The 22,261-nt window shown below is 40.1% G+C and overlaps 1 protein-coding gene across 2 annotated transcripts in view; it reads left to right on the forward strand.

Moving 5' to 3' along the window:
- Positions 1–1,035: 1,035 nt before the first annotated feature.
- Positions 1,036–22,261, forward strand: part of GNB1 (G protein subunit beta 1) — a 44,275-nt gene continuing 23,049 nt past the window's right edge. For both annotated transcript variants that reach the window (XM_063353651.1, XM_063353652.1), the window contains exon 1: positions 1,036–1,178. The gene's annotated coding sequence lies outside the window, so the exon portion shown is untranslated. The remainder of the gene's footprint in view (positions 1,179–22,261) is intronic.

Genomic DNA, 22,261 nt, shown 5'->3' on the forward strand with positions numbered 1-22,261 from the left:
TGAGAAGGCAGCTCTGGAAACTTTGCCCAGGCCTTATAAGTGATGTTAGAAAAAACAAGTTGTAAGCCTAATGAATTGTCACTCATCAAGTTCCTGAGGGAAAGATGGTAATACAAAGGTATTTATTGCTTGTGAGTGGAGTTTTAAGACCTCTGGCCCTCACCTCACTCGGTTATTTAGGATCTCTGGCCCTCACCCTTGTGCTCAGCAGCCCGGAGTTCTTACATCCAACATGGGTGAAGGGGTATCTGCTGCTTCTCCTCCGAGTCCTGCTCTCTCTGGGAGATTCTCGACTCAAATAACGCCGTTTCTGGGGTTCTGGTTTTTCTTTTGTTCACGACAGTCTTTTAAAGGCGCGTTTGCGGACTGGGCGCGGCGGGGCAGAAGCGAAACAAACCTCTCCCCCCGACTCCCGGTCGCGGCCTTTGTTCGCGCTCGGGGAGGAAGCGCCGGGGAGCGGGGCCGAGCCAGCCGCCATGGGCGGGCGGCGGCGGGCGGCCGGCCGGCCCTGCGCGTCCCCCTTCCCGCCAGACGGCCTGACTGACTGAAAGGGCGTTGAGGAGCGGGGCCGAGCCAGCCGCCATGGGCGGGCGGGCGGCCCCGCGCGCCCCCTCTTCCCGCCAGACGGCCTGACTGGAAGGGCGTTGCCCGCCCGTGAGCGCGCACAGCCCGGCCGCGGCCCTGCCGCCGGCTCCCCCGTCGAGGCAGCGAGGCCTGCGGCGCGGCGGGGCCTGCCTCTGGCGGCGGCGGGGCGGTGCCGGCGGCGGGGCGGGGAGCCGAGCCGAGCCGGGGTTTCCCGACCGGGCAGCACGGGCGGGAAGGGAAGGGGAGGAGGAGGAGGAGGAGGAGGCGGGGGGGGAAGGTTAACCGCGCCCAGGCTCTCGCTTCCCGATGGCTGCGGGGAGCTGAGCGGGCACCCGGCGTGCGAGGAGGAGTCGAGACCCAGCGACACCCCCCTCCCCCGCGGCTCCCTCCTTCCGACTCGGCTCCCCCGGCCGCCACCGCCGCTGCTGCTGCTGCCTCCCCGGGACCAGCCGGGCAGAGCGCGGGCGGCTCCCCTCCTCCTCCTCCGCCTCCTCCTCCGCCCCCCTTCCCCTCCCCAGGCCGGCGGGACGCGGGCAGGAGCCGCGGGCGACGGAGGTACCGGCCCGGTTAATGAGCAGCGGCCGGAAGGGCAGGTAACCGTCTGAGGGGAGAGAAGAGGGTGGTGGTGGGGGGGTCCGCACAAAAGCCTCGCCGCCTCCCCGGCTCGCCGGGCCCCCGTCCCGGCCCCACCCTGAGGCCATCTTCCCGCCGGCGGCCCCGTCTCCCCCCCCCCCGCCATCCCCCGGTTCCTTCTTCGGCTGCGCCCGTCCCCGCTTCCCCTCCCCCGCTCTTCCTCCTCCTCCTCCTCCTCGCCGCTGCACTTCTCCTTTCCCTTCGGCCTCCCCTTCCGCCGCTCCCTCGGTTCTCCCGTCGCCTGGGCACCGGGTTGGGCTCCTCTCCCCCCGGTGCCCTCCTCCTCCTCGCCCACCCGTTCTTCAGGAGAGAAGGGCGGCTCATGGTTTGTCCATCTCTTGGCATGGCGGGGTTGGAAATAGCCCCCCTCCCCCGCGCTTCCCCACCTCCTCTCTGCTCCAGCTTCCCCTAAAAAAGAAGTGTGTTTGTAGCTGGGGGAGGAGGAGGAGGAGAAAAAGGTGGGGGTGGGACTGATTCTCTCTTGAAGGCTTTAAGGCGAAAAAGGGAGGAGACCTTGGATCTTGCGGGGTTCCATTTTTAATTATAATTACGCTGTAGTGGTCTCTGTTAGACGGTTTGGGGTGTTTTCTTGTACGCGTTAAGATACAGAAGGCGAGTTCCCCGACCGATCCAGCCGGCAGAGGGAATATTTGGAGAGAGATTCAAGAAAAAGCTATGGTGTGGCTGCTGTAATGGTGGAAAACTGATTAAGAGGAGACGGGGGTGAGACAAACAGGGTAAGACTGCTTCCAGCAGCCCCCAGTCCAGCCAAGGGCTCGCAGATGGGGTTCATGCTGTGTGTACTGGGGGAGGGAGGGGCAGGGAAGGTTTTGTTCGCTTTAAAATCAGAACCGAGGATGGATTTAGACGCATATTTGTTGTTCCCCCTTGTATTACGGTGCTGCATATTTTTGTGTGCCCGTAGCAGCAATAACGAAGATCATGGAGGGTGTTTGCTACAATAGAAAAATGGAGTTTTCTCCTCGGAAATGTTGTTAAAAATATTATTTCAATTCCCAGCTTATTAGTGAAAGGGTTTCAGCATTTTATTATTATTATTTTTTTATCCATACAAGGGATATTTGAGGTGTAGGATTTTTAATTCTACAGCTTTGTAGGAAAGGAAGAAATGTAAAGTCTTGTATGTAAATATGAAAGAGACGAGACATTTTATTAAAAAAAAAATACAGTCTTGTCCAGAAGAAAATCAGAATGATGAAGAGGTTGTTGTAAGATGTCAATTTATCATTCCTGAAGACGAACTGAAATTTTAACGAATGCGATATTTCATTATTCTCCAACAAAGTCATGGCTGGGATTCGTTATTTTAAATAAGGCATCCTTTCTAGGATGCCGACTGCCACGTTATTATGTATTGTCTCCACAGTAGAAAATAGGAGGAAAGGACTGAAAACGTAAGGCTTAAGTGATTATTGAAACAGCTTTTGAGAATAGTTGGCTCAACTTGGAGAGGTGGTTTAAGACTGAAAATTTAAACATTTTGCTGCTGTAAAATATCCACACCTAATCGTGAGAGATTTATCCTTGTGTTTAACAGATCAACTTAAAATGCGGGGTGTGAATCGAGACAAAATGTTGTCGGTGTGTATGTGAAATACATGTGAGAAAACGAAGGTGATACATTTAGAACAAATTTAGATCTTAATGTAATATATCGGAGTTAATTTTTTTTTCCCCTTGTGTGCTTTAGGAGAGGAGAAAGAGAAGGGGGTGATAATAGTGTAGTTGTTTTGGTGGCTGCAGATTAGCCAGGGTGTGTGTTTGATTTTCTTTTTGCTGTGAATGAATGGATCTTTCTGTGCCTGGGCCCAATAGCTGCAACAAGATGGCGTTTGCAGCAAGGCAGCTCTCATTTTTCAACTCCTCCTCACCACAGCTTTGCCAAACTAGATCTTATTTCGTAATTGTGTTTTAGATTTTACTTTCTCGTTCTCTTGGCTTTCTTTTTTTTTTGGGGGGGGGGGGAGGAGGAGCATTTGGAAGATTGTTGCAAGAAATCTGTGGGTTTTTTTTTTTTTCTTAATTTTTGTGAGCTTCTCCAGATAGGAACTAGGTGGGAGGAGTAAATAGTTCTATTGAAACGTTCACATAGGCTCTTACAGGATAAAGGGCTGACACGATTTTCTTTTTTACCTTGCAGTCCCTGCTTGATACCATCAAAATGTTCTTGGTTTTTATTAAGCCTGTTGCTAAAAACCAGTGTTTTAAACCTAGAGCACGGGTATACAAAGACTCTGCTGGGGCTGTGTACTGTTGCTGGTTCTCTGCTGGCCAGGTAATCTCCAGCCCCCGTGCAGACAGTTAGCTTTCTGTAATACAAAAGAGTCTCCCATCCCCTTCAGAATGCTAACAATTTGGGGAGGCTTTTAAAACTGCCTTTGACCCGGAATTGTTGTCTTATTCTAGGTGACCGTTCTTTTTATGGGAAAGAATAAGAAAGAGTTTGGGGATATTCAGACCAGTTCTGTGTCTGTGAAGTGTTGTAGTTTAAAACGACATTACAAATTTCTAAAGCCTTTTTTGTGTGGTTTTTATATCTTTTATGTAAAATGGACTTTCAGTTTGTAACTTTTATGATATGTCACTATAGTGCCAAGCTGCTTAACTTTGGTAGCCTAAATAAAATAGCTTGGTTAATATTTGATATACTGAATCAGGCTTAAAATGATACAGTACCCAGCAAGAAAAATAAGAAATGCTTGTTATGTCTCCTGTATTCAAATGACCTCCAAACCTTTTGGTAATATCAACCTTTTTAGTACTGTTTATCTATGACTTAATGTATAATCAGTTGTTTGTTAGTTTATTGTAATAGCCCAGCTGTAGTTCATACAGAAGGAAGCTAGGAAGCAGAAGAGCTAATTTGCAGTTAAGGCTTGTGTTGGGGTTTTTGGTGTTGCTTTTTTTTTTTTTTTTTAAGGCAACCCCCTCCACCTCTGAAATTAGCAGAATGCATTTTACTCCCCTAGTATGTCAAGACGAATTTTTTAAAATCAAGAATACTTGTCCAATAAACTGTTAGTTCCATTTGATAGTGCTTTTAATGTGCTGTTGAACTTGAAACTAGTTTTGCAGGTTTTTTGGTACTAATACTTTGGCCTTTCAGTGCATGATCAGAAAGCAGTAGGGTGAAGTGGGATTCTGTATTGGGGAAGATAAATTGCATTTATCCTTGTTTAGTCCTTGCAGCTGCTAGGTCAGTACGTAGTAAGCATCCTACCATGAAATCTTTGACAACATGTAAAGTTAGAATTCCACAGTCAATACTAGCAGAACAGTTTTTCCACCACTTTCATACCTCATGGAAATCTGAAAATGTTGTATTAAGATTAGTGAGAAATCCTCTTGTGTAAGTAACCAATAAAGTTTTGTATAATTAGGAAGTGTGTAGAATTTTGTGTAGCACTATTCTTAATATCATCCAGGAATAAACACTCTACAGCTATTAAAAAAAAATAAAACTAGAATAATTAAAATAATATACTTAGAATAAGAAAATCCTTCAATTAATACAGTTACAGGATCCTTTAATTATAGTAGAAATATGTATCTTTTGTGTTTGTAGGATGCCTTTTCCTGAAATGAAGCAAGATGTTGTGGGGGGCAGTGCGTAATGACTTCCTGGTGCTTTGGAGGCTTCCATTTGGTCATGTGGAAAACAACTATAACTGTTTCTTCTTAAATAGTTACTTAGTTATGATTTCTCAATCAGCGTGAAATAAGATGCCAGTTCACATGAAACTTGTGTTGCCTTTGCAGATTCTTGTGATGCCTACTGCTGTAGTGAGGAATGTTAAGGAAGTGTTACATTTAGCTAGTTTTGTAGTTTATTGCAAGAAAAAATGGTAGTTGCTTGCTTTCTGTGAAGCCAGCAGTAGATTTGTCTTCTGGCTGTCGGGCTCAGCTCATGTTTTAGTCAGTGAATTGGATTAAATTCTTACTGTCCATGGATTTTGGCTCTCGGCATTAGTGGATTGGTAATTGATATTCTCAATTTTAATATCCAGTTTTAGCCATATGGCATACCGTATTGTTTCAAGAATTGCATTTAGCGCTAGTTTGTTACTAGCAAGTTGCAATGAGAAATCATGTGTTCAAGTGGTTGAACTATGCTTAGGTGAGTCGTCTTTGGAGTCTCTAATGCCTACATTCATGCCAGTATTTTGGATTTTTTTTTTTACAGTATTTTACTGGCTATGCTGGGGAAAAAAATTTTATAACCTTGAAAGCAACTAGCTTGTGTTAATGAAATGTTTCTTAAGCATGTGATTGAAGATAAAGTGGAAATTTTTTTAAGGGAGTCTCCCGATTGCTCGAAGTGCGCACTCAAAATGAAAAGAATACATATTCCATTCAAAATGTTTTTTTTTCTCCCCACTGATAATGTTGGAACTAGCATTAGCCAAGGTCGTGATAAAAAACAAAAATACCCCCAAGCCCCTATGTTTCTATTTAACATAGTATCTCAATTTATTATTTCTTCACAGGGTGTCTAGTATGCTGGGGATTTTGTGTGCATGGATTTGTTTTTCACCAAACAGAAATGTATGCAGAATCCATAGATACTTGAGCCAACTGGTAGTTCAGTAGAACATTAAGAGGTTTTTAAAAGCTTTGAGCTGGCTATGAGTAGTACCTTTACTTTAAATGCCAAAATAATCAATGTAAATTACCGTGGAAGGCTTCCTAGTACAAAAATATGGGGACTCCAAAATAGGTTTTGAAGTGGAATGCTGCATTTTTATTAAAACACTAGAAGACTTTAAGTAGAGAGAAAGGAGATGGTTAGCCTTTGAATAAAAACACACATTTAATAGTGCTTTTGGGAACATAAAGATCAAATGTTCTTGGCCTGTCTTTTTAACAGGTGACCTTCTAAATGTGTGTTTTACAGTTAATATCTTGTAAGACTATATTCATTTGTATTAAATGCTTTTGTCCATTGCATTTATAAAAGTGCTATAGAAGGTGTTATGATTTGTTAATCTCTTGAAATATAATGAAATATTTCTGCTTGTCTGGAAGAGTGTACTTGTAACCTTTAGTGTACAGGAGGTAACGTTTGCCTTGCCCAATATATTCATAGACACCCAGGAATCTTCTTTCTTGAACCCAGCTAGAGAGTAATGACATGACAATATTCATGCGTACCATCTGGAAACAGCTAAAATATGGTGCTGCTTGCTATGTATATCTTACACTCAGTGTTACTGGGGATGCTGTAATTAGATGCCTGCGTGATAATTTGTACGTTCAAGCCAAAAAAAAAAAAAAATTTTGGGGGACATCATGGAAGTGTAATTTGTAGGGAGTCTTGGAAATCATAACTTTAAATTCTGTCCAGGATTTTCAGCACTGGCCCCGAGCACCCAGTTGTTCAGTTCTCAAAATTTTAAAGTGGTAGTAAAATAAGGATCCCACACAAAATGTTATACATTGACCTGGCTCTTGACATTTTAGTTCATTGGGGGTAGAGATGACGTGACACAGAAATAAGTGCTTGGGAAAGCCAGTTATGAAGCAAATACTTCAGTTGTTTAGAGGCTGCCAGATTTAAGTCTTGTTGAAATCCAATGCAAATAACTATAGCAGATTTAAAGTGGGAATGCTTTAGAAGGTGTTGCAGGTGTTCAGAAGACCTGGCTTTGAATAGGTTACCCTCTGTCAGCTATGCCATGGTGATTATCCATGCCCGCACTCTTCAGGTAAATACAAGGTTATTCAAATAAGCATAGCCCTTTTTCATGGGCGACCAAATTAATCCCAATATCTGGACCATGGTGTATGCTGAAAGGATGCATATAGATGACTCCCATGGGCCAGCTAATGTTGGAAATGTGCTCCTGAGTCTGAGCCCTGTTTGGCTTGTGGGCAAGCAGAATCTGTAGGTTAATCGCAAGATGTCTTGGATTTCTTGATGACTTGAATACTTGGGTAGACTTGTTTTATAATTTTTTTTTCTAAGTATTTTTGGCTTAAGAATAGTTGAAAACAAGGTATTTTTGTCACAGGTTTATGAAGAGAAGAGCTATACCTATTTTTTATTTGGTGGGACTGAAGGGTTAAATTTTGATCTTTCTGTGCTGTGTCCGTTTTGGAATCCTAATAATGGATAAGGGAAAATGAGGCTGAAGACTTGAAGGTGATCTGAGGGAGCTTAAAGGAGACAAGATATAAGGTAGTTCTATAATTGACAGTGGTAAAGGCAGGCTAAATCTTCAAATTATTTACATAGACAGTATTTAGAACTTGATGAGGGAAAAAATTAGTAGCAGATAATAAAGTGAAGGGAAAGGGAGTGATTAAAAATCTAGTTGCCATTTTAATGTGAAATGTAGTTCATTTCTGGAGGTAGTTTGCATGAAACTGCTTCATTAAAAAGATGTACTTTTATTTGATTAAGTAGAATTTCAGCCTGTCAAATCGCTGCAATTTTTAAAGGTTCTATGTGTAGAAAGAAATACCTTCTATGTGTTATAAGGATTAATTGAATTGTAGATAGCTAAATATTTTTTTCTCTGTGTTCCTACACTGGTCTGAAGAAGGTTTGCTTAAAATGTCTTGCCAGTTATGTTTATCATGTTTTTCTCAGATGAGGATATTTTTGATGTCTTCTTGAAAACTGCAGTAATGTGTGCCAGCACTCCCAAAAAAGAAAATATTAATTATCTGTAATTAGATGGATTAGATAATTTTTTGTAGCTTTATGTAATGCAGTCCTATATTAAAAACTATGTAAAGATTTTTGTCACTATTTTCAGCTTTTTCTCCCCGCACCCCCCTTCCCCCAGCAAAGGGGGGGAAAAAAGTAAAACCAAAATACTTCTCACTGGAAACTCCTGCATGCTGTCTGTCAAAGTAGTTGTGAATATTTTACCAATTCAGGTATCAGTGATGATTTTGCTCATCCTTATTGCAAACCCCAAACTGTATTGAGTATGGGACTAAATAAGAAACGCTGCAAGGCTTTCTATCTGACTTTCAGAAAGGCAAACGCCCACAAAGTTGACATCACTGCCAGGAAAGCAGTGCCTTATTTCTGTGGCTTGCTTTTTCTTCTGGTGCAGTAGGCTTAATTACAACAGCTGATGCCAGTTATTTTCTTTCTTTGTAAGAAAGGAAAAGAGTTTCCGCTTAACTGTTGCAGGTGAGCTGTTAATTCTGTACATCTTTATATACTTACTGCTTTTCTGGCCCTCTTGCCTATCTTGGGCTAGATTTAGGGAACCATCTTAGAAGTCTGTTCACCAACCATGTGCTTTGTGTTCATCTTGACGTGTTAGGATTTATTGAAATCTGTCAATAAAAACAAGTTATCTAAAATTATTTGTAAACCCATGAAGTTATTTCACAAGCTGAGTGGGTTTTGTTTTATTTTTGTGAAATGTCAAAACACATTTTCAACACTGCTCTGACAGAAAAATTTTTAATTGTGCACTTCAGAATTGCACTTTAACTTCTGTGGAAACTGAAATATATGTGCCCAGTATTAGTGGTGCATGCTTTACTGGTAGGACTTTCTCACTGGGACATGTGGTGTAATACAGGCTATATTTTACTAGACTGCTTTTGGCGAGGGTCACTGAGCAGGCTGTTGAGCTCACAAATGGTTTTGGAGATGATGTGGTATCTCCAAAATCATCTTCTATCTGTCCAGATGCGGCTTGCAAGCTACTGCCTGAGGTGTTGCTGCCTTTTTGTAATTGGTAGGGAAATGTGGCTTTCTTCTGGAATTGGAGAGATCGAGCTACCCTGATATACTCTCTTTTAAAATCAGAACGCTTTGTATTCAGTCCAACTGTTTGGACTTTTGGAGGTATTTGAGGGATTTACCAAAACAATTGAGAGATAGGAGGTGGGTCAAAGCTCCAAGGTTAAAAGCGAACAGAAGATGGTATGAATGTGCCTTTTTTGTTGATGCAGAGATATTAAAAGTTAATGCTTAGTTATCTTCAGTAGTGAAATTTGTTTCACTCCATAAACAGCATTGGCCAGAAGTCCCCAAATTTATTTCTTCGTTTAATATCTGTGCAATACTAGTATTTTCTAGTAAGATTTTTGAGGTGAAAACTAGTGCAGTAAGTCTGGTTTTGCCATATATGTGAAGTTCTATTCCATTTAAGTTTATTTAAATCATTGAGCTGATACCTGGAACCGCTTAGTGTCAACTAAGATGTAAGTGTTGAACACAGCAATGCTTGAATCTCAAAATAAATATAAAAAGTAAACTTATGTTTCATTATAAAAAATACCAAGACTTATAACTACAAGATATAAAACTTAGTATCTGTTTTGTTTCCAGTAAATGAAACAGTAATGCTCAACAAAGCAGGCCTATGCATGCTTCAAGATGCTGAGAAGAAATCTGTTTATGGTCCTCTTGGATTTTTCCTGTTTAGTTCCCCAAACTGTTTTTTTGGTGTTTTTTTTTTTTTTTTTTTCTTTTTCAGAAGAAATGCGTTTGGAGAGTGGTGCTGGTTATTTTCTCTGTTTGTCTAGAAAAACAAAGTAGATGCGATAGTCTGCTGAAACCTTTGGTACTCAAAATAAGATTATACCGTACTAATTAAAGAACTCTCTTTGTTGGAACATATGTTTGATATTCCTGTTGCACATTCTTTGTGAAGTGGTAAAATACGGAAGACACGCTGCTGTCTGTTTGACAAAGGTGTTGTCTGTACAAAGATCAAGAACGGTTTGCTTGATGCTTATGGCAATTTACTTGTTCTTCAGGTTACTAAGTCCTGGATTTCACTGCAAGTTATCAGATATTATCTGGCTAGTGCCTGAAAACTTACTGTAGAAGTTAATATACAGTACTTTGTCAAGATTTGAAATCTGTTAAATTGCTCCTGTTTAGTATTATTTCACTTTAATTATTATGCAAACTTTTGACCAAAGTAGTATGTATTTAATAGATGTCTGAGAAGTTGGGGAAGTGATTTTTCATATATGAAAATGCAAATATAGAAAGTTTGGGCAGTTGGTTAAGTCGAATAGGTTAGTTCAACTTACTTTCTTCTGTTATTTTTGTACCTATTGACAATAGGCGAAGCTTCAGCATTTCAGGAAATACTTCAGTTTGTCCTGCAAAAAGATTCATTGCCGATATTTGGGGGAGGCAGAACTTGTGCAGAACCTGCATTTGGGGCTTTAATATCTGGATGCAGCAGTTCACAGGTGGGAATACTTAGGTGTCTGATTATTCAAAGTGTCTTGTTAGTCCTGAATTTGACATACTACAAATTCAGGATATCCAAGATTTGATTATATAATGATTTCAAAAAGAAAAATCGGTATTGTTATAATCAAATCCAGTACTTATCTCGAAGAAAAGGAGAAAACATCTTGAACGCTATAAACTCAAACTTTGAAAATAGAATGAAGTTCTTCCAAACGTTTTGGAAATCTTAGGCAAGTCCTTAGATGTGAGAAGATGCCCAGTAATCTTCATGGTTGCTTGCTTGCTTCTGGTCTGACTCTTCTCTCTTCCCCTGAACTCAGAAGATGAAACTTGTACTAAATCAGGCATTGGAAATTCCACTTTTTGTTTGCTACCCTGGCGGTCAAATGTAGAGCATTTGAACAAGTTTTCTTGAGATAAGATGGGATGTCAAACTGTATCACCTAGCTAGCTGTGACTGCCTGTTTAGCTGGACACGTACCATGGAGGATTCAAGATTTAATTCATTTGGGATTGATTTCTCAGTCTAATTCATCATGTAGTAAATTTTTTTTTGTTTCATATCCTTGCTGCTGCGAATTAAACTCAGAAGGGCGCACTCTGGGGAAGCTGGTTATTGCTGCCCTCTGTCACAAAAGGTGGCACAGACATGTGCTGTTCAGCAGCTGCCTTGCTGCTTCACAACTTAGCATGTTGAGGAAACCAGGGTTGGCAAATGGCTTATTACCACGCACTGTGCTGCAAAACTGTGATAGTTCAGCTTCTAGTTGAGAGCTCAGCTCTTACAGAAGATGAAGGAACTTATAAAAGCAAGCTGAGGTGGAAGCTGGGGTTGGAAACAACAATAACTGTGTTTAATGTCATTAATATTCTGTCAAAGGTGGAAGTGGCCTGTCTTCAAAGTTCCCTGCCCTTCTATTTTTAAAGAACCAAATTGATGTATTGTCTGGGGCAGCTAGTGTGTTTCGTGTTTGAAAAACACACTCAAAACCACCCTCTCCTCAAAACCCCACATTGTTGCGCAGCGCTACGTAGTGTCCAGAGGCTCCAAACAAACGTGAAGCAGTGATTGTATAAAGGGGGTGTGCAGAAGATCAAGGAAATCAGTGCAGAACCCTAAGAGTTACAGATTTCAACTAACCTTACTGGCTGCTGGCTGTTCAAAAGACTTTGCATTTTTGACTACACTTTGCACATATCTTCTTTTCCCTAAAATAGATCGGATTATCTTTTGGTGTTTTCATTTTTCTCTTTCTTAGTTAATTCCCACCCTGGCTTCTAAGCCTAGTAGTACTTTACTTGTTTTCTTTTTATTATATTTTCTTCTTTATTTTGGTCACCTAACCAGATGCATACTATCTAGAGGAATACAGCTGCTACTTAAAGACTAGTTTTTAGACAGAAGTTTTAAGAATGTTAATGCAGTACTGTGGCAAGAAGAATGTCCAAGGGTGAAAGCAAGTACTTCCTGTTGTAGTTTTGTGCTTTCTGTTGTGATACCGTCCCTGGGTTGTACTTGAAGTTTACCTTTCATATCAGTGTTAAGCATTGTCTGTTCCCAAACACTGCCTCTCGGTCTAATGGCCTCAAGGTCTCCTCTGTTACTCTGCTTCTCAGTCTGTCAGCCTTGCGTTTCTTGTTCCTCTTCTTCTGTACCTTAGCTTATTTTGTATCAATAGTACATATCAAAATACAGCAATTGCTGGGAGAAATCAGTGAGCTACTGGAGGGTGCAAATCATTGCTATCAAAACTAATGGACCTGCTTGCACATTGATTAAAGATGGGTTATGCTGATTGCAGGGCTAGAGAACAAAGTATTGCTCAGTTTATTTTTGGGTAAAAAGATTTAGAGAAGTCATGCCATGTTGTAATCTCTACTGAGTATTCTTTTATCTGCTATACGCATATAATATGTTTTGTTGATTTTTAAGGTCCACTGAAATACTTTTTATCTTCAGATTGGTGTTGGAGAGCAGTTATTTCATGGTACAGCTTAATTTCTTTCTGATGGTGCTCTCTTAATCTCTTACTGAAAGTCAGTGTGCTGTTTGAACACCTACCTTCTTATTTCAATGGAATAAATGTATTCTTTTTATTAACTAGCTGCAGCTTGGCTAGGATCTTTAACACAGTTTTAAAGAAAGAGTATTTTTCTTTCAGCTGATCTCTGAGGCTGTTTTGTACCATCTGTGTAGCGGAGGCACAAGGAGAGCAGACTGTTAGTTCAAATGTCTTAACTACCATATTTTTGTTGAGGCAGGATGCGATAGTGGTTATGGTCAGAAAGTAGTTATCAAGTCTTGTCCAGCCTGTATCTAAGATGGGGTACCTTTGTTGCTTCTCTTGGATTTATTTTTTTTTTTAATTATTTTTATAAAAGCTTAATACAGTAAAGCTTGCTTACTTTCTCAGAGTCAGTCTAAGTCAGAGCAGAAAGAAGAAACCATGTTACTGAAGTACTCTTTCAGGATTTGATCCTAACAATAGGAGGTATTTTGGCTGGAGTTCATGATCCATATGTTAAAGCACAAAATTCAGGTTTGATAGAATATAAATTGTTGTGCTGCTTCTGTAAGGATAATGTGTTTTTCATTAGTGTTTTGAGGGCCTTAGTGCAGTGAGAGATATAAGTATGTGAGTATCTCAAAGTCATGCATGGGTGAGGAGGACGCTTCTCAGAAGCAAAATTGTCCATAAAAAACCAGCTTGTATCTCTAAATGTCTCCCTTAGCTCGACGATAAGGGTATGTTGATTTGATTGGCTATTTCTTCTAATTTTAAATGGTTTGGCGTTTAAGGATGTAAAAAGTAGTATTGCTAAATGGAGTATTCTGGAAGTTAGTTATATTTTTTGAGAGGGTGTAAATAGGAAGCAGCTGATTCTCCTTTGACTCAGTTGACTCTTTACTAGCTGGCATATGTAGAATGAAATGGGTGATTCAGCTTCTGTTGATAAAATAGTTGAGCTGAAATTTATGGAAAAACAAAATAGAATAACAGGAATTTCTACTAATTTTCTGTGGTTATGCATGTATACAGTCTTACTGATTTTTAATTAGTATTTTTCATGTCTAATTTTGCTATTTTTGTTTCTATTTTTTGTATTGTACGTAAATCATCACATAGCCAATTTCCTCCTCTAATATAATAGATATTGTAGTGAAGATTTTAGTGTACCTGCCGATGTCACTGTAATGGTAATATCTGAAACAATACATGATTTTTGACAAGGTTGAGAAGATCATGGCAGTACAGATGTGCTGGCAAACAGAGCTGAGGGAAATACTGTTCAGGTTCTTCTCTTACACTTTAACCCCCAGACAGTGGCAGCTGACCTACCTGATGGATTTCGTTGTAATCTTCAGGAGTTTGGTAACAGGAGGGGGTGTAATCACCTGTCTCTGCGCCAGGTTTTGCATCCAGCCATTTATTTGCTTGTGAATTCAGCGCGAGCTGATCCAGTCGCACGCTGTGCTCTCCTTAGCACCTACTGTGAATTATCTGGCGAGAGCTTGAGCAGAACATCATCAGGATAGAGAAATACATCAGTCTTTGCGAAGGCTTCTTGAACCTATTTAAATTGCAGAAAATGAACTGAAAACCTGCTGGAAAATTGGTATCTCCAAAAGTGACTTTTAAAAAACAGCCTTTGGGAACTTCATGAGAATTGGCAAGAATTACATTTCTTAATAGGATTGCAACTTACTACAGGCATGTTCTTAAATTGTGGAGTACAAACTTGTTTTAATACCTGAATAAATGTTCTTCTAATGTTGACTTTTACTAAAAAGAAACAAGTCCACATATTTAGGTGTGTAATGTGTTTTGATTTGCTATGCGTTGATTCTGTCACTGATTTGTCACCCTGGGATGATGCGTAAACTGGTCCTACAACAGCGTGCTTCCAGTTCTAGCTGCTAGGAGAAAACATACCATTTATAGTCACATTCTGACCTGCCCTAAACCTACCACCTATAGATGCAGCTGATCTACTTGAGAGATTATATGCTCTTTGAAAATATAATATCCTGATGCTGTGGCATTACTCTAGGTCCCCTGGAGAAGAAATAATGGATTTCTTTTTTTTGTTTCTGGGTGGTTTGGGTTTTTTTTGCATTATTTTGTTCAACTTCTCTGCAAACACATTGCTGACAACGCTCCACAGCCCAGGCAACCTTCCTCTATCTGGCTGATTTGCGCTATGGTTTTACCCTTGGTTTTTTCCTCTTGCCTCCTTAACACTTCTAAACCCAAACTATGAAACTGTTCTCGTTATTAGCAGCTTTCCAGACAGTTCCTACTATGTGTGGTTTTTTCCCCTCTTAAGCAAAGGTTCTAAGAGCTCCTGATGCATATGTCAAAAGATGCATTTCCTCAAAAAATTACAAAGTAACTTTAGCACAATTCCAAGGGGACATAAATAGTTACTGTAATTTAAAAATAAATAAATAATTGGAAGGAACAATGGTATCTGGACAAATGGTATAAAGCCTTGTCAATTCCTAGTAGTGGCCCTGAGAAAGTAACTAAAACCTTTTTAATTTGTCTCTTGCAGTTAAAGTGCAAAGTGGTTTGTTTTTTTTAGCCTAGTAAGACCTAGGTTTTGCTTTCTGCAGCTTGTGAATAGTTAATTGTGTGTTATGGAAAAGGTGTTTGGATCTAGCAATATTTAGTTACATATTCTTCCCTCTGTAACTCTTCATGGCAATAATGTTAATTTCAAATAGTGAGAAATATGGTGTGTGTCAGTGGTGTTATATTAAAGTAGGACTGCGATATTCCTGGTGTGTGTGTGTGTGCTCTGCCCTGGTCAGGTAAACAGGGATTCTGGTCGGTTTATAAATGAAGTGAAAATGCCAGTAAAAACTGGAGGTTAATGATAAGAGTTGAAGGAAACAATGAAGGATAACAGTTGAAGTAAGAAACAAGTGTTCAGTTACTGTAAGGCTCTGCAGATAGAAGCATCTAGTAATAAATGCTTAGTCATTTCTGGGTTGGTTAATTAATAGTAATATATTCTCCTTCGATGCTGCCCGGGTTTTGTTTTTCAGTCTGAAGGGAGATGTCTAGTAGTATGTGACAACAAAATTGCTTGGTTTTGGGTAAGGAGATACTTAATTAAGTGACAATTTTCAGTAATTATTTTTCTGATAAATGTAGCTAGAAATCTATGCACAAGCAACTTCTAAGTTTTTCCTGACTTGCTGTGTTTTTTGTTGTTTTGTTTTTGGGGTTTTTTTTAATTGTAAAATCAGGAAAGACAACAGCCAAAACCTCCACTGGCCAGCTTGATAAAATTGCCGTTTATCAATACATGTGTTGCGCTTTGGAAGGAGTAATTGCGTATAGATAGATAATCTTGAAAAGAAAAGGAAAACAAATTAAGAGTATTTGCTTTTGACATTCTTAATAATTAAAAATTTGATACTGAATATGTGCAATTTCTGTTCTTAAAATAAGTTATCTTCCTATGCCTGTCCCTTATTGGGAAGTGTTAGAATGCTCTTAAATGTGAATTTCTCAGACCAAGACAGAAAAGAAGTAGTTAAGAAATCTTTTGACTTGTGTTGCTAAAGTAGCAACAGTTATTATATTTGTGAACTACTTCAAAGGTCTCCTAATGCCTTTCTTTCTAAAAAGTGTGATATTTAAATGTTTGACTTTAAGCATCTGTTAAACTCTTAATAACCAGTTCTTTTATTTTTTACATAAATTTTCTGCTGTACCTAGAATTAAGATTTTTTTAAATAATTCACATAGCTTGCAGATGTGTTTAGAAAGGACTAATGAAGTGACCTGTTATATTCCAGATTTTTATGCTTAAATATTGCATCAGTATGATTTTAATTTTTTTTTTAAATGTAGGTCATGGGATTAGCATCAGGAAATGTGAGTATTCTGGCAACATAGGGATGCTGTCTTCCGTGAAGACAGCTTGAGTTTGTTCATTGTTGGTGGCAGGAGATGGACCACTTCACTACAGAGCTGTTTATTGCAAGTGTGTGTCCCTGCCATGATCCTAAGCATTGTTGTCTGCTGATTAGTATTCTATTTTGGGAAAGTGGTAAACCATCCAAAAAGTTTACTTTCAAATACTTGTTAAGCATAGGGAGGGATGAATCCTTGGGTCTTCGAAAACCTAGGCATGTGGGCAAATCTGATGGATTATGCAAAGCACATATTGCTAGAGTTTGGTGGCTTTCAGTAGGTGTTGTGTTGCTTTACTGTGCGGTAATAACCTCTGGCGTATTGAGGAATCTGCACACAGAAGTTAACTTTTTTTGGGAATTATTCTGTAACGTTTTTGGAGGAGACAAAAATGCAGTGTTTCTCTGAGACAGTAATTAGAATTTGGGACTTTGAGTGTGAAACTGTCTTATTGAAATTCGGGCTTTGCAAGGTCTTGCAAGGTTTCTAGATTTGTTAATGTCTGGCTTCTCCCCTCAATTTTCTGAAATAAAGGCTTTTTTTCTTTTTTTTTTTTTTTTTTTTTCTTCTGAGTACTACCAGCTATTTATGGTGATGGTTTTGGGGTTTTTTTTGTGGGTTTCTGAAGTGCAAAACCTGCTGTCCTCACTGCTCAGTTGAACACGGTTTAATGGAAGGCCATGTTGGTCAGTCAGGAGCTGTTTCATGTAGCTCTGTTACACCTGGATTTTCCTGTCGTATGTGCTGTTTTGTGTGAATAGAGTTACAGGATGAAGGAATGTAGCTAGAACTTCGGAAGGACACTAGAACTGACCTTTATTCTTTTTATTGCTGTATGCAGCTATGAGAAAATTATTTTCCTAATGCAGTCTTCTAGACATGTCAAGCAGAGTAGAAAAAGTGCACAAATTTCTTCAGGATGAAAGCATTTCCAGATTTCTACTACTAGAGACAGGTAGGGAAGGGGTGGGGGGAGGCGGAAAAAGAACATGTCACTTGTAATCTTAAAGATCATTGCTCCTAATAGGGCTGCAACCTCATACTATTAAGTCATGACCGGAGCTTGAATGTATTTTCCTCAAAATCTTCTGCATGGGAAACAGGTGAAGGATTTAACGTACCAGAAAAACTTGTCTTTAGACAGTGCAAACACACCAAAACCTATTTTTTTAGAATCTTGCCTTACCAGGTATTCTGCAGGGTTTGGTTTTTTTTTTTATCCACAAAATCTCTTAAGTATTAACATCGGTGACCCTTGTAGAAAGCTACCTAGTTAAAATGGGGTCTCTAATTCAAGAATTGAGCTATGGGTAATAATGAGGCATTTGTGAAATCAGTTTGTTCAGTTACAAGTATTTTTAGCTTGTGCAATTATTATTTTGTACTTGCACGCTATATGGAAAATGGAAATTTGTTCGTTCTTTAACCGGCTAATGTAACTGTTGCATAATAAGCATTAACACTTACTGACCTGATATTCACTTGTTTTCCGTGTACTTCACACTAATATATGGAAAAATGTCTACTGAGCACAATGACTGCTTCAGCTGGAAACTTGGCAATTCTTCAACACCAGAAGCAGCCAATCCCTCCCACAAAAATGGTCCAGCCATGCTAGCTTTTGACTACAGAAGTGTTTTCAGTAAGTTTTCAAAGGAGTTGTACAATCTAGCACTGTCCCTACTAGAGTAATCTGTTTTGCAAACCTGTCAGTAAGGTATTGCTTGCATTTCAAAGCTTATGTGCTTGGAAATTATAGACACAACAGATGGCTCCCAGAAAGGAGACATCAAATAAATGAGAAGGGGTTGTATCCATTCACTGGAGCATATTTAGATTTATGAATTTGTAATTATTATTTTATACTTATATAGGCTGTCCTTCAAAGCTGCTGTTGGAGGAGGTGACAGCAAAGACTAGGCTTTCTGGAATACTGATCTGTACAACAAGAAAAGTCTGAACTAGAATTAACTCTTGGAGGAGCACATACATATGCAGGTACCAAAATGTCCTTCAGGTTTCCAGCTTTCTGATAGCACTGTTTATGTTGGTAGTTAGGACCAAACCATCAAACTGAGGATAGGTTGTTGGGTTTTTTTGTATATAGAATAGTCTTGAAGCATAGCTTTAAATTTCAGACTTCTAATTACTGTTGCCTGGTGGCATAATTGGAATTTCATGTTGTTGGCAGTGATTTGGAAAGGTCGTGTAATCTCTTGGGCATCAAGATACTGTGGTGTGATAATAAACAGCTATGTAGACTGTAAGAAATAATTTTAATAAACTAACTTGCAATTCCCAGTTTCACAGACTACCGTGTAGTTGATACATTATAGTGGTGATAAGTGTTGGGTACCTGACCAGAAGCATCTGCACGCTAAATTAGTAACTGCCTACATACAGCTGTCCTTGCATCCCCTTTCAGATGGAGGCATGTCGATAAGGAAGATTTACCATTGCAGCAAAGTAACTTGATTTGAAATTGTTGTTTTACCTTAATAGTAATATTGATGCTTGCTAGTAGGTTTTTGATTTTTGGTATTTTTTCCCCTCCAGTGGAATCATGTCTGGTTGAGTGCCTTGGATAAAACAACCTTATGTATCGCTCTTGCAGGAGGATGTGTTATGCAAGAAATTTTTAAAATTCAAGTGGTGTAATGATCATAGAAACTAGTTTTTACTAGTGTTGATTGAGATCTGTTTTAAACTACATTGATAAAGCCGCTCAAAATAATGTCTATACAGAAAATTGTGCATTCATAAAATCCCCCTCTGAGCCTTCTTCAGGCTGACCATGTCTCTCAGCCTCTCCTCATGTGAGAGATGCTCCACCCCCTTAATCATCTTCATGGGTCTTTGCTGGACTTTCTCCAGTAGCTCCATGTCTCCCTTGTACTGGGGAGCCCAGAACTGGACTCAGTACTCCAGGCGTGGCCTCACCAGTGCTGAGCAGAGGGCAAGGATCACCTCCCTTGACCTGCTGGCAATGCTCTTCCCCATGCAGTGCTGGATGCTGTTGGCTGTCTTTGCCACAAGGAACAATTGTTGGCTCATGTTCAGCTTGCAGTCAGACAGGAGCCTCAAAACATGAAGTGCTGTGCCTCTTGTGGGGACTGGAGTGGGGTGGGATCCCTCCTGCAGCTGTGCTGGAGGTATCCCTGCTAAAGAGGAGTTGGTGTCGCCTCTGCTCTGTCCGTGTCCCGACAGCAGGGGCAGTTCCTTCCAAAGGCTGGCCAAACCTTGTCCCAGGGGCTAAACCAAACCTTCAGTGGGGAGATGTCTCGTGTGATGTGCCATGCTGTGCCGGCCTGGCCTCACATCAGGTTGGGCATGACTTGGTGGGGTGTTTTAAGAAGCTGGAATGCTTTTGCTGCAGTTCAAATATTGGCATTTGGCATCTAGTCAATCAATGTATGTGTAAAGCGGTCTCAAGAAGGTGTGCAGGTGGAATTAACATCCAGAATTTTTGGGTTTTAAGTCTCTTGTTGAATCTATAGGTCAAGAAGAAAAACGTGTCTATGCAGCTCATGGCTTTGGAGAGGGCTACAGTGAATGTATTCAACTTCTAAGGAAGTTGCTTAATTTTGGAGAGTTGTTCAGATTTGCTGTGATGTTAAAGTAAAATACTTCTAACTGCTTTCCCTACTCTTCAAAGTCCCTTTTCTTCCTTTCTTCCCTCTTTCCTTCCCTGGTTTCCCCAACCTTATGAAAAAAGTTGTAGTTTCTTCTGCAGAAGAGTCTTCATGTGAAGACTTGTATTCTGATGGATGTTGGAGTTGGGAGAAACGTTTAGGCTCGTTTGTCACCTCAGTGTAATTACTTTGATATCCTTAAAGGAAAAAGAATTTTAGGCTGTCAGCAGTTAGTAAGTACCTGGCGTAGGGAAGCTTTACACAGAAACAATGATGCTTTTGCCTTCTGGAGTTACTCTGTCGGTGTGCTGCTTTACTGGGAGCAGAAGGCGGTGGGAACATGGGGACACTGGGTACACCGACCATGTGTAGGGCTGGCTGACCTCCAGGCGCTTTGGTATAATGGTTTAACCACTTGAACCGTGCTTAAAGTATTCTGTGGCACTTTTTGTTCTCTCCTGTTTTAGAAACCCCAGCTCTTGATGTCGAGAACCTCAAGCTCTCAGCTAAGCAGGGTTATAAGGGCCGATTGAGGCAGTGTCTGAAGCTGGTTACAAGAACTCTTTCTTTGCTGAACCAGTGCTGTGGTGTGATGAATGAGTTGCCCTGTAATTTTCATGTTTCTTTTACCAGGCTACATTTTAGCTAAAAATGGAAGCTTGTGGCAAGGCAGATCTTTTTTTCTTAAGTAGCTTGTCTGCTTTTGTTCTTAAATGAGCTCCATTTTTAATATAGACTTGAAAATATCTCAGTTGCTAGGATTGCATTTTGCAGGCATCACAGGATGCTTTCAGCATACCTAACTGAAAACTTAACCTGGTTTGAAAAATATACTAAACTTTGTGGAAAAGTTTGCTGTTATGCTTCCTTACTCTTCTTGCAGGCTGGTTAAAGTAGCTTTTTTGTTTTGTTTTTGTTTTTCTTTTTTGCAGAAGGCATATGAAATCTGCAACACCTCTCCTGCATTAATGAGGGTGCAGCACAGGACAATAATGGTGTGTGTTTTGGCCTTTGCTATTGTGTATTCTGTGTGCTGTTAGTGTTCCGGCTTAATTTTACTTGTTTACATTTCAGGTAATTCTTTCAGAATTTCATTAGATTTCATTATCTCTGCAGTGGGGGCAAATTTTTCTGTCAAGACTTCTGAGAGTTGAATATAGTTGATCTTTTTCCAGAACTTAAAATGGTCATGTCATGTGTTTGTGTCTTGGGGGGGATGGAGTTTGGCCTTTAAGTGTGAGTTACTGTTTTATGTCTAAAAGTGTGTTGTTCTGGCAGTAACAAACAAAACTGCTTACACTGTGATGGTTTCATAATCACAGTATTAAACTGTTCATCTATAAATGAGCTTGGATGAGGATGACCCATATCCTAAGTAGCTTAACCTCCATACGAGACACTGAAGGGGTTTGTAAATTTTCCGGCTAATAGTGACCTGTAAAATCAGAAAGACGCATTACATGGAAGCATTTCAGTTTAAAGCATATGAAGTTGTGGACTGGCTTTCTGATTTAAGATTATTTTGCTTCAGTACATTCTTGCTTTGCGCTTAGAGTAATCTTCCACTGTCCTGATGCAGCGGCTCTGAAGATGCGCACTCAGGTCTCCAGTGACATCCCCTGTAGCCCTTGTCTTGCTGTGGGGGGGAGACAGATCGCAGGTGTTTTCAACGCATAAGCGGTTGTCGATGTTTCAGATCTTGGGGTGACCTATAATTATTACTTTGTGCTGCCAGAGGAAAAGAATTGTTCTGAAATTTCTCGCAAGAAACTTTTTCCACCTTGCTACAAAGTCAGTTTGTATCTTAAATCATTTTGGTCTTCCAGGCTGCAAGTGTGCGAGTTACTTAATGTGTCAATTTTTACTTTTTAATATCTTTAGTCATTAGAAGTCATAACTTTTCTAGAAAAGAGTGTTGTGCTCTCGCTTGAGCTCACTAGTAGGAGGTTTATGTAACTTCTTTTAGTCAAGTAGCTATCTCGATATTTAGCTGTGCTTGCTTTCTAAGCACACCTCAGGAAGAGTATTGAGCAGAAATGATTTCAATGCTTTGAAAGTGCAGATTTGGGGGGGGGGCACTTTGTAGTACAGTGAAAATTAGTCTTGTATGAGTGAGACAATGTTTTGTTACAATCCTGAACTCTTTAATAGTATGGACTTCTGTATCACTAGGGGAGGAGAATTAATGATCTGAGGATTGCAAGAGTATTTTTGGAAAAAGAATGTTAAAACCTTCTCGATATGAGCGAGTCTTTTGGTTATGTTAGTGTTAATAA

The sequence above is a fragment of the Chroicocephalus ridibundus genome, chromosome 16, assembly GCF_963924245.1.
Source record: "Chroicocephalus ridibundus chromosome 16, bChrRid1.1, whole genome shotgun sequence".
NCBI lineage: Eukaryota > Metazoa > Chordata > Aves > Charadriiformes > Laridae > Chroicocephalus > Chroicocephalus ridibundus.